Source organism: Motacilla alba, chromosome 2, assembly GCF_015832195.1.
Source record: "Motacilla alba alba isolate MOTALB_02 chromosome 2, Motacilla_alba_V1.0_pri, whole genome shotgun sequence".
NCBI lineage: Eukaryota > Metazoa > Chordata > Aves > Passeriformes > Motacillidae > Motacilla > Motacilla alba.
The window spans coordinates 99,040,350-99,048,888 of NC_052017.1; the positions used below are offsets into that span (position 1 = coordinate 99,040,350).

The window sequence follows — 8,539 nt, forward strand, 5'->3', positions numbered from 1 at the left end:
AGCCTGCTAGAAAGGTTATTACAACAGCAAGAGGAACATGAGAGGGTCACAAAACCTGAAAACATCAGTGTTGGAAATACCCACAGAAGAGTGAGTTCCTCACTCACTTCTAGTATCTATGTCAGTTTGATGAGGAATTATAGTCAACACAAACCTTTTGTAAAACAAATCATCTACACATTAACTGCACTGGCCAACAGATGCCATTAGTCAGCCCAAGCCTAACTTTTATACGACCAGGTGCAATCCCTAATTTAGGAGTACTGAACCTTATCCGCATGCATTCCTACAAACATTCAATTTAATTTTGCTTAGCACTAGTTAAGGAAAACCTAAAAAACCAGTCATCCATTGAGGTGAAATTTTAAGGGAAGAACCCACACCAATGTGGTATCTCACCAAAGATGCCAGTTCCACAACTATGGAGATTGAGATTAAATTGGGTTATTTATAAGAGTTCCTTACACTTTCTCTCCCACATCTTCTGCTGTGCTCCTCAACTCTGACCCATGGGGCAGAAGCCAGAGAACTCACTTTTGTCTTTTGAAAATCCCAGGAAACCAAGGCAGACATCCAGCTGTCATTCTGTACGGTACAGGCCCAAATGGGCTCTGTGGATTAGCATCACTTCACTCAGTAACTACGGGTTGAGCAGAAGCACAAAGTGAAGCAACGCCATTTACACCCAACAGTTTAAGAAATACTGTTTCATCCAGGCAATTACATATACTAACCACATCCCAACTAGATACAAGACTAACAGATTCATATTAATTCTTGCTTCATGTGTCATTAACACCTAATGGAATGTTCCGAGGTGTTTACAAGTCCAAAGTAATAATGGATCACTTTTAATTAACGCACAGGAAAAATTTCATGAAAGTCTCAGTGGAAGAAGGCAGCTGTTAAAGAGATTGCTTCATAGCTCAGTCACAGACTGCCCCCTCCTTTCCCTCTGTAAAATGGAGAACAAGCAGGTTACAGGTGTGAGAAACCAAAATAATAGGCTCAGCCACACAACACGAAGAGATAATTAAGAAAGTGTCACACATTTTCTCTCCTATAATTCTTTGAAAAGTTGAAGAGGGGAACTTGTGTTTAAAAAACAGAATACTGTACTGTTTGAAGATGCTTCAAGTACTGGTGCTGAAAACTGAAGACAAAAGGCAGTACCCTTATAATGGCATATGCTAGATAATATGAGTCAACGCTCAACACTTATTTTAGAACTCTGAGTACATTTCAGAATTTATCCAGAAGAAAACACTATTTTCCAGTGTCTTCTCAATATGAGAGAGATTCTAGATCTTATTTTATTAAGCATTAACATTTGTTTTAACAGAAACCCTAAGAGAATTCTGTCCTGTCCTCTAAAATCACAACTTAAATACACTCAGAGGGTCCAAGGTTATGACAGAATCATTCAAACCTCAAGGTATTTCTCATACAAACATGCAAAAAAAGCACATCTTCCCCAAAGGTCAGTACATCTTTTACAAATTCTGAACATAGACTCTAAATTAAATACTGAGTTTAAAAATAATTGAAATCTCCAAACCCATCTTTTACAGGCAATACAAATTCACTATCATGACTACATTTTTTCAGAAGCAGATTTATTACCATTTTTTAACAAAAAAGGGCACCAGGGTGGTTAGCATGGAAGAAACCAAGAACACCAGCAGATGGAAAGACAAGGACATGCCAACAGACACTTCATCAACCTGCTCCATTCTCATGTGCAGCATTTCAGCACTGTATTTTTCTAGGCAGTACTGTCCTGCCTTTTAGAACTAATCCTAAACACATGCTAGATTAAAAACATGGGTACAATGTCCAACACTCTCTTTTTGTTTTCCCTGTCCTATAGACAGCCAGGAGTCAATGTCAACACAGAGAAAACTTTACAAAGATCCCCACGCAACTGGCAAAATACACTTGTCCTTTTATCCACTGCAACCAGCATTGAAGTCCAGTGAAGTCCAATATTTTCATTTCTCAACCCACCTTAGTGAAAGCAAACAAAATGAAACAGGAGCATCTGGATTTCGATTTAGTCCTACCCAACCACACTCATCAAGTAGGTTCCTATAGTGAGTAGAATTCCTCTAAAGAAGAATAGCTCTCCAAAATGGTGAAATACACAACTGAAAGCTGTACTGAAAAGCAGGCAACAAGCATAAATATTTCCAAATTCAGCCATGAGCAAAAAATACTCCTATCAGAATTATTTTGGACTTAAAAATTATTTTCAGTCATGCCTACCAACCAAATGTCTATTTATAAATTTGTCTATAGAGGACGAATGCTTTTTGGGGTAGGTAAGGGAAAGACTAAAGCCTGGGAAAAATGCTGAAAATTTTCACGCCTTAAATGTCTGAAATAATGTTCAGTTCAGAATATAACTAAGTTTGCTCAGCCAACCTTTAAGACTAAATATCTGATTCAACACAAATCAACATATTCTGGTTTTAATGGCACTCGTATGGAAAAATACCTCATCTGGGTGAATGACTGATTCTTTTAACAGTTATCCAGCCATCACAGAATCTATTACACCTGCAATTCCACCTAACATGCAGCAAATCCTAAGCTCAGCAGAATCAGGCAGAGCCCCCACCACAGGTTTACATGAGCAGAGGTGTCCCAGCAGCAGTAATTTATCTATTTTGCCATGTAACTTTAACAGCTTTTCGGTGTGGATGCTGGCAATCGCTGACTTCCACTGTCCCCCAAAATTTTCTAACAACTTTTTCAAATGCTTTTCAGTTTTAGCATATAATAAAACATTAAATCACTATCATATCCATTCCCTTTTGGTGCTCTCCTCAAAAAAACTAACCCCCCTAACTCATAAACTGCTCTTCTAATGAAACTGTATTTCTATGAGAACACAGCTCTCCCAATTTGAAGGATCCAGACTTCTGCTCCCAGCAAGTTTTCAAAATCCCGTGGTAAGGACTTCTGATCAGTTTCTCTGCAAATTGCAGACATTAAAAATAAATTATGGGTGTGTATGTGTCGCCTTCCCAGCCCTTTCCCCACCGCATGCACTTCCACCCCCAGCTCCTTTGCTGGTTTTCATGCAGATTTGTGCCAGACATTCTGCATCCTCATTAAGTGGTGTCTGGCAACCTGCCTAAGCTTTAGTGGGTTCTGGGAATGCCAATATATTAACCAGAGGACTTTTTGCATACCCTGGAGGGATTTTTATTCTAGAAAAGTCAACCACTTGGCAATAAGAAAACTTCCTTCAAATCTAGGAAAGCTCTCCATTGGCAATAAGAAGAAAAAATGCATTTACATTCCTCTTAATTTCTGTCTCATACCTGAAAGAAAAGTTTGATGTAGAGCAAGATCTTTCAAACACAGTTTAAAAGGTCAGTTTGTTCTCTGTAGTAGGATTTTAGAGAAAAGAACAGATACGAGCAACACAGACACAGCACAACATCACGAAAATTACTCATTTTCAGTCCCTTGTCTCTTGTGACCAAAATAATCTTAATCAGGAGGATTAAATTTACCAATTATTATGCTGAGTGATAATGAATGGTGATATTGGTGCTTGAAAATTTCCATTGCTTAACTAAACAATAAGAAAAAGCATTTAGTAAAATGCATCTACATTTAGCATACTGCAAATATGCTAAATCAGAGCATGCACTCCAGAAATGCATATATTAAAGAAATATAGATGATGAATACCAACACATTCTGCCAGCATGAAATACAGGACACACTGTAATGTCATGCTCCTATTCACCTGCAAGCATTCTTTCTACTGCTGTCCCCTTAGAGTTACTATTATTCAACTGGCAGTCTCGGAACTAAGCAAATAAAACTCTCTAAGAGGAAAAAAAAAATCACATTTCTTTTTCAAATATGAGATTCAAAAGAACACAATGGAAAAAAGAAAGGCCCATGGCTTTCCTTCACTTGAATATTTTGCCCATGCAGCACATAGAGAAATTTGAAGTACAGTGGACAAATGTGTCATTTCAAGATCATTTCTTCAGGCTTGTGTACCCAGAGAATCCAATTCATTTCAAGAAGTCAGTCAAGTAATCTGCTACCATACAGATATCACTGCCCATTACTATTGTAAGTTTCTTCAAACTGACATCTACTTCAAACTCATCATCTTTCTTTGTGCAAAAAATTGCCAACTTCCTGACACCAGTTCCAAAACACCACGATCCCTTTATACTGGCCAATTAGAACCAGAGATTCAGCAAGAATCAATTAAAATCAATTCCATTTAAGTGGTTTAGTGTACTAAGATTATGTTTGGTGTGAAAGAAATTTTTAGCTATCTAGGCTGCCTTTGCTTAGATATCAACCTTCTAGGCAAGACAGCTATTCTTAAAAATAGCTGTCAACTGAGAAAAGAAAATGTATATGCATGAATCATTTCACTACAGGGTTGGATTCCCAGCAACTGATGCACCACTGTTCTGGCACCAGCGCCTTTAACGAGCAGCTGATACTAGATTGGTGCCATTGAAGAATTTCACGGTTACCACAGAACCAATCTGCAGAAAAATTCATCTCCAAACTCCTAGAAGTATTTGCATTCTGTAGCTGGCAATGCACTTGTAGGGAGCCGTTTTGAACCATGAAAAACCAGACAGGGAAAAAAAAAAAAAAAACAAAAACACTTTTCCAAGACCACTCACAAGCTAAATGCAATAACCTTGACTCCCGATGCAGGAGTAGTTGGACAGGCAGGCACTTTTAAACACTTCATTTCTCTTAGAGACTGGGCTAAGTTAAAATACTTTTAAGGTATTTCTCTATTATTTCAATAATTATTTACTTTATTCTGGCATGTCATATCACATTTGGAAAGTATTCCAAATTATTTCAGACAGTGTCATTGACATAAAACTAGTTTTTGGTGGAAGGGCAGCACTAGACAGAGTACTGCAGGGCAGCTGAAAAAGAACTAAACTTTGCTCAAGATAATCAGAGAGAAAACTTTCAATCCCCTCTTCCCCACAATTCCCTCTTGCAAAGATGTTCCTTCAATGCAAGGAAAACCAACAACTCCTCATTTCAGGTCTCACTTTAATGTTCTGTGCAGAGAAAATACCATTTTATCTACTTAAAAATAATAAAAGGCCAGGTTAGTTCTGAATTCCTAGGTTAAGCTACTGCCCAATGGCTGTAATCTTACCACACTTAATACAACTGTGCCTCAATCTTGAATCTCAACTTCCTTCTTCTTCCATAAATTTTCTTGTAACAAGTCTAAGGTCCTGAAGACTAAAAACTGCATCAGTCAAATGCTGCCGGGTGCCTGTAATGTTTCAGTTAACAAGAACCAATGATCTGAAACATTGTGTCTCACACTGTTAACTCATTCTGTGCTACTCATTGATCACCGTTTAGGCCCACTCTGGCATTTGAATTTACTGGAGAATATTAATATGCCTTACGTGTATGCAACAATGATCCTCACATACCTGAGATGGAACTAACTGTGCTGGTATAAACACTGATTATACAAAAAGTTGTGCTTCTACTTCTAAATGTAACTGTAGAGAGTTGACACATTCCAATTTGAGTTCTCCTCATGCTGCTCACTTTGTGTGTCACAGTAACTTAATACCTGGTGCTAAAACTCCAGTACAGATATAGATGTTCAGATTATCATCTCTATCTCAGCTAATATGGACAAGGGGATGTTGATTAGGCTGCTTCCCACCAGTGCATTGGTTTTCCAGCAAAATTTCCCCTTCCATTTACAGCCACTAAGCCATAATATCTGTAGATTCATTAGTGGAATCAAATACGTGTGCACCATGCACAGTACTTTAATTCTACTCAAGGATGCATCGTATGTTAGGGAGCTCTGGATCACTGCAAAGAATAGGTTTCCCAAAACATTTTCCTAGCAATGAAACTGGAGTTCTCTCTAACCAACATACCCAGGTGTTGAAGGACCAGCAAGAACACTGTCCCTGCTTAGGCAGCATTTATGTTCTTACCTCATCTATGACTACTGGTAATTGTCCCTTAGGCTTTCTTACTGGCAAAAACTCTCTCCCCCTTTTGGCCAGCTTCAATTCATGATGCTGGAGACACTTCACTCCTCATGCTATGTGATGCACCTTTCCAATCCACAAATATTTTAATGCAGGATGTTTTTAGTTCAGAAGCACAGACAAATCTCCTAAAGGAGCCTTCCATCCTGACCAGAAGATGTCTGTGGTTTTAGATGAACAAACTTTTATAACACCAAACAGTATTTTTAACACCACACAAAACTATTCACCTGATTTTTGTTCTCCTGCACAACCATCATTTGCTATTCAGAAAAGGTTCTGAATCCCACTAAAATCTGTACCAGTCTAGGTGTTAAGATCGCCCAAGAAAACAGAAGTTACTTTTCATTTTGCCTGCTTCCTGTTTGCTCTTTACTGAACTTAAACCTACACACAGCGGTGTGTTTGCCTCTTCAGCAAGCATCGAACCATAGCCTACGCATAACTACCTACCCACCTACATGACAGGAAACCTGGCGCACCATTCAGAAATTTGGGATGCGCATATTCACTGCGAACAACGCAGGCAGGCATCTGATACAGGCAGGCAAAGCTAGACTTCTGCTAATAAACTTTTCTCTAAGAGAAAAAAAGGCACTTCATCAAATATAGGTCACTGGTGCGTGAGCCCGGCAGCCGCACTGCCGCTTTGCCTTCCTGCGAAAGTTGTCCGCCCGGCGCTGGGCGCGCACCGCGGCCGGGCATCCCCGGGAGGGTCACCCGCGGGGCCGGGCATGTCCCCGGCAGCCGGGCTGCGACACCGGCCCTGACCGAGCGGCCGCACGGAGCTGCGCTCCTTGCTCCGGAGCAGCCGGAGAGGACGTGCCGCGCACTCCGTGCTCCCCAGCGCCCTGCCCGCCGCGGCTCCGCAGCCCCGTTCGCCTCCGCCTCTCCTGCGGAGCCCCGGGGCTCTCCCGTCCGGGCTGCCGCTCCGGCTGCCTCCCGGGCCAGCCGGGGCAGGACGCCGGCGGGCGGCAGCGGGGCTCCCCGGAGCCCCAGCCGACCCCCGCTATCGGCGGTACCTGTCACGCTGCCCTCGCCCCGGCCGGCACCCCCACCTGCCCCCAGGTGCCGCGGACGGACGCGCTCAGCCCGGCCCCGGCGGGGCCAGGCAGTGCCCCCGCCGCGGCAGGGAGGGTGGGCGAGCGCCGCCGGAGCGCCACGGCAGCCGCCGCCTCGTCCCCCGCACGCTCACAGACCTTCAACTCGGGCCTCCCGCACTTTCTCGGGCACTTTCTGACGCGGCTCCCCCCGGCCGCCCCCGGCCCCGCCGCCGCGGGCAGCACTCACCTCCCGCCGGCCCCCGCCGCTCGCCCCCGCGCCGCGCTGGCCTCCTCCGGAGCGCCTCGCCTCCTCCCCCTGCCTGTCTCCGGCAGCCGCTCTCCCTGCGCTGAGGCTGTGCCTGCCTCCAACTCATCCCCAGCCTCTCCTCCTCCTCCTCCTCTCCTCCCCCCGCCCTGCCCGCCCCGCTGGCTGCCGCCTGTCTGCAGCGAGTCTGGCTCCGGCGGGCGGGCGGGCGCGGGGGCCGCCGGCGGGGGGGCGGGCGGAGCGGGGGAGGGGAGGCGGCGCTCCCGCCCGGCCCCGCAGCCCACACTGACACCTGCCGGGTGGATGTGCGCGGCTCCGGCTCCGCGGGACCGGCCCCCGACAGCGGCGGGGGGCGCCCGAAATGCCGCCCGGGACTGGCCTTCGAGGAGAGAAACCTAATGAGGTTCAACAAGGGCAAGTGCAGGGTCCGGCACCTGGGGAGGGACAGCCCCAAGGGCCAGCACAGGTTGGGCCTTACCTTCTAGAGGGCAGCACTGTGGAGAAGGACCTGAGAGTCGCGGTGGATGACAAGTTGACCATGAGGCAGCAGTGCCCTTGCAGCTAAAGAGAGCCGATGGGATCCTGGGGTGCATCGGGAAAAGTGTGGCCTGCAGGTTGAAAGAGGTTATCCTCCCCCCCTACTTGGCCCCAGTGAGGCCACATCTGGAGTACTGTGTCCAGTTCTGGGCTCCTCAGTACAAGAAAGACAAGGAGCTACTGCAGAGGGTCCAGCAGAGGCCACAAAGACATCTTTCTTATGAGGAGAGACTGGGAGCTGGGCCTGTTCAGTCTAGAGAAAAGACTGAGAGGGGATCTCATTAATGGTGGTAAATGTCTCACAGGCAGGTAAGAAGAACATGGTGCCAGACTCTTTTCACTGGTGTCCAGCACCAGGACAAGGAGCAGTGGCCATAACCTAAAAAAGAAGTTTCACTTCAACATGAGGAAGAACTTCTTGACCTTGAGGGTGGCAGAGCGCTGGAACAGGCTGCCCAGGGAAGTCGTAGTCTCCTTCTGGAGACATTCAGAACCCACCTGGATATGTTCCTGTGTCACCTGCTCTAGGTGACACTGCCTTGGCAGGGGGGGTTGGACCAGGTGATCTCCAGAGCTCCCTTCCAACCCTGACGATTCTGTGAGCTGCTCCACTCCATTAGTGTGGGAATGGCCCTGCTCAGACTCGT

General features: G+C 45.2%; 1 protein-coding gene across 2 annotated transcripts in view; it reads right to left on the reverse strand.

Annotated features, from left to right (window-relative positions):
- LDLRAD4 (low density lipoprotein receptor class A domain containing 4) overlaps positions 1-7,482 on the reverse strand; it is a 284,731-nt gene extending 277,249 nt beyond the window's left edge. The window contains exon 1 of one of the 2 annotated variants that reach the window (XM_038163288.1): positions 7,338-7,482. The gene's annotated coding sequence lies outside the window, so the exon portion shown is untranslated. The remainder of the gene's footprint in view (positions 1-7,337) is intronic. The other variant, XM_038163297.1, reaches the window with a different exon arrangement.
- Between the last annotated feature and the right edge of the window lie 1,057 nt (positions 7,483-8,539).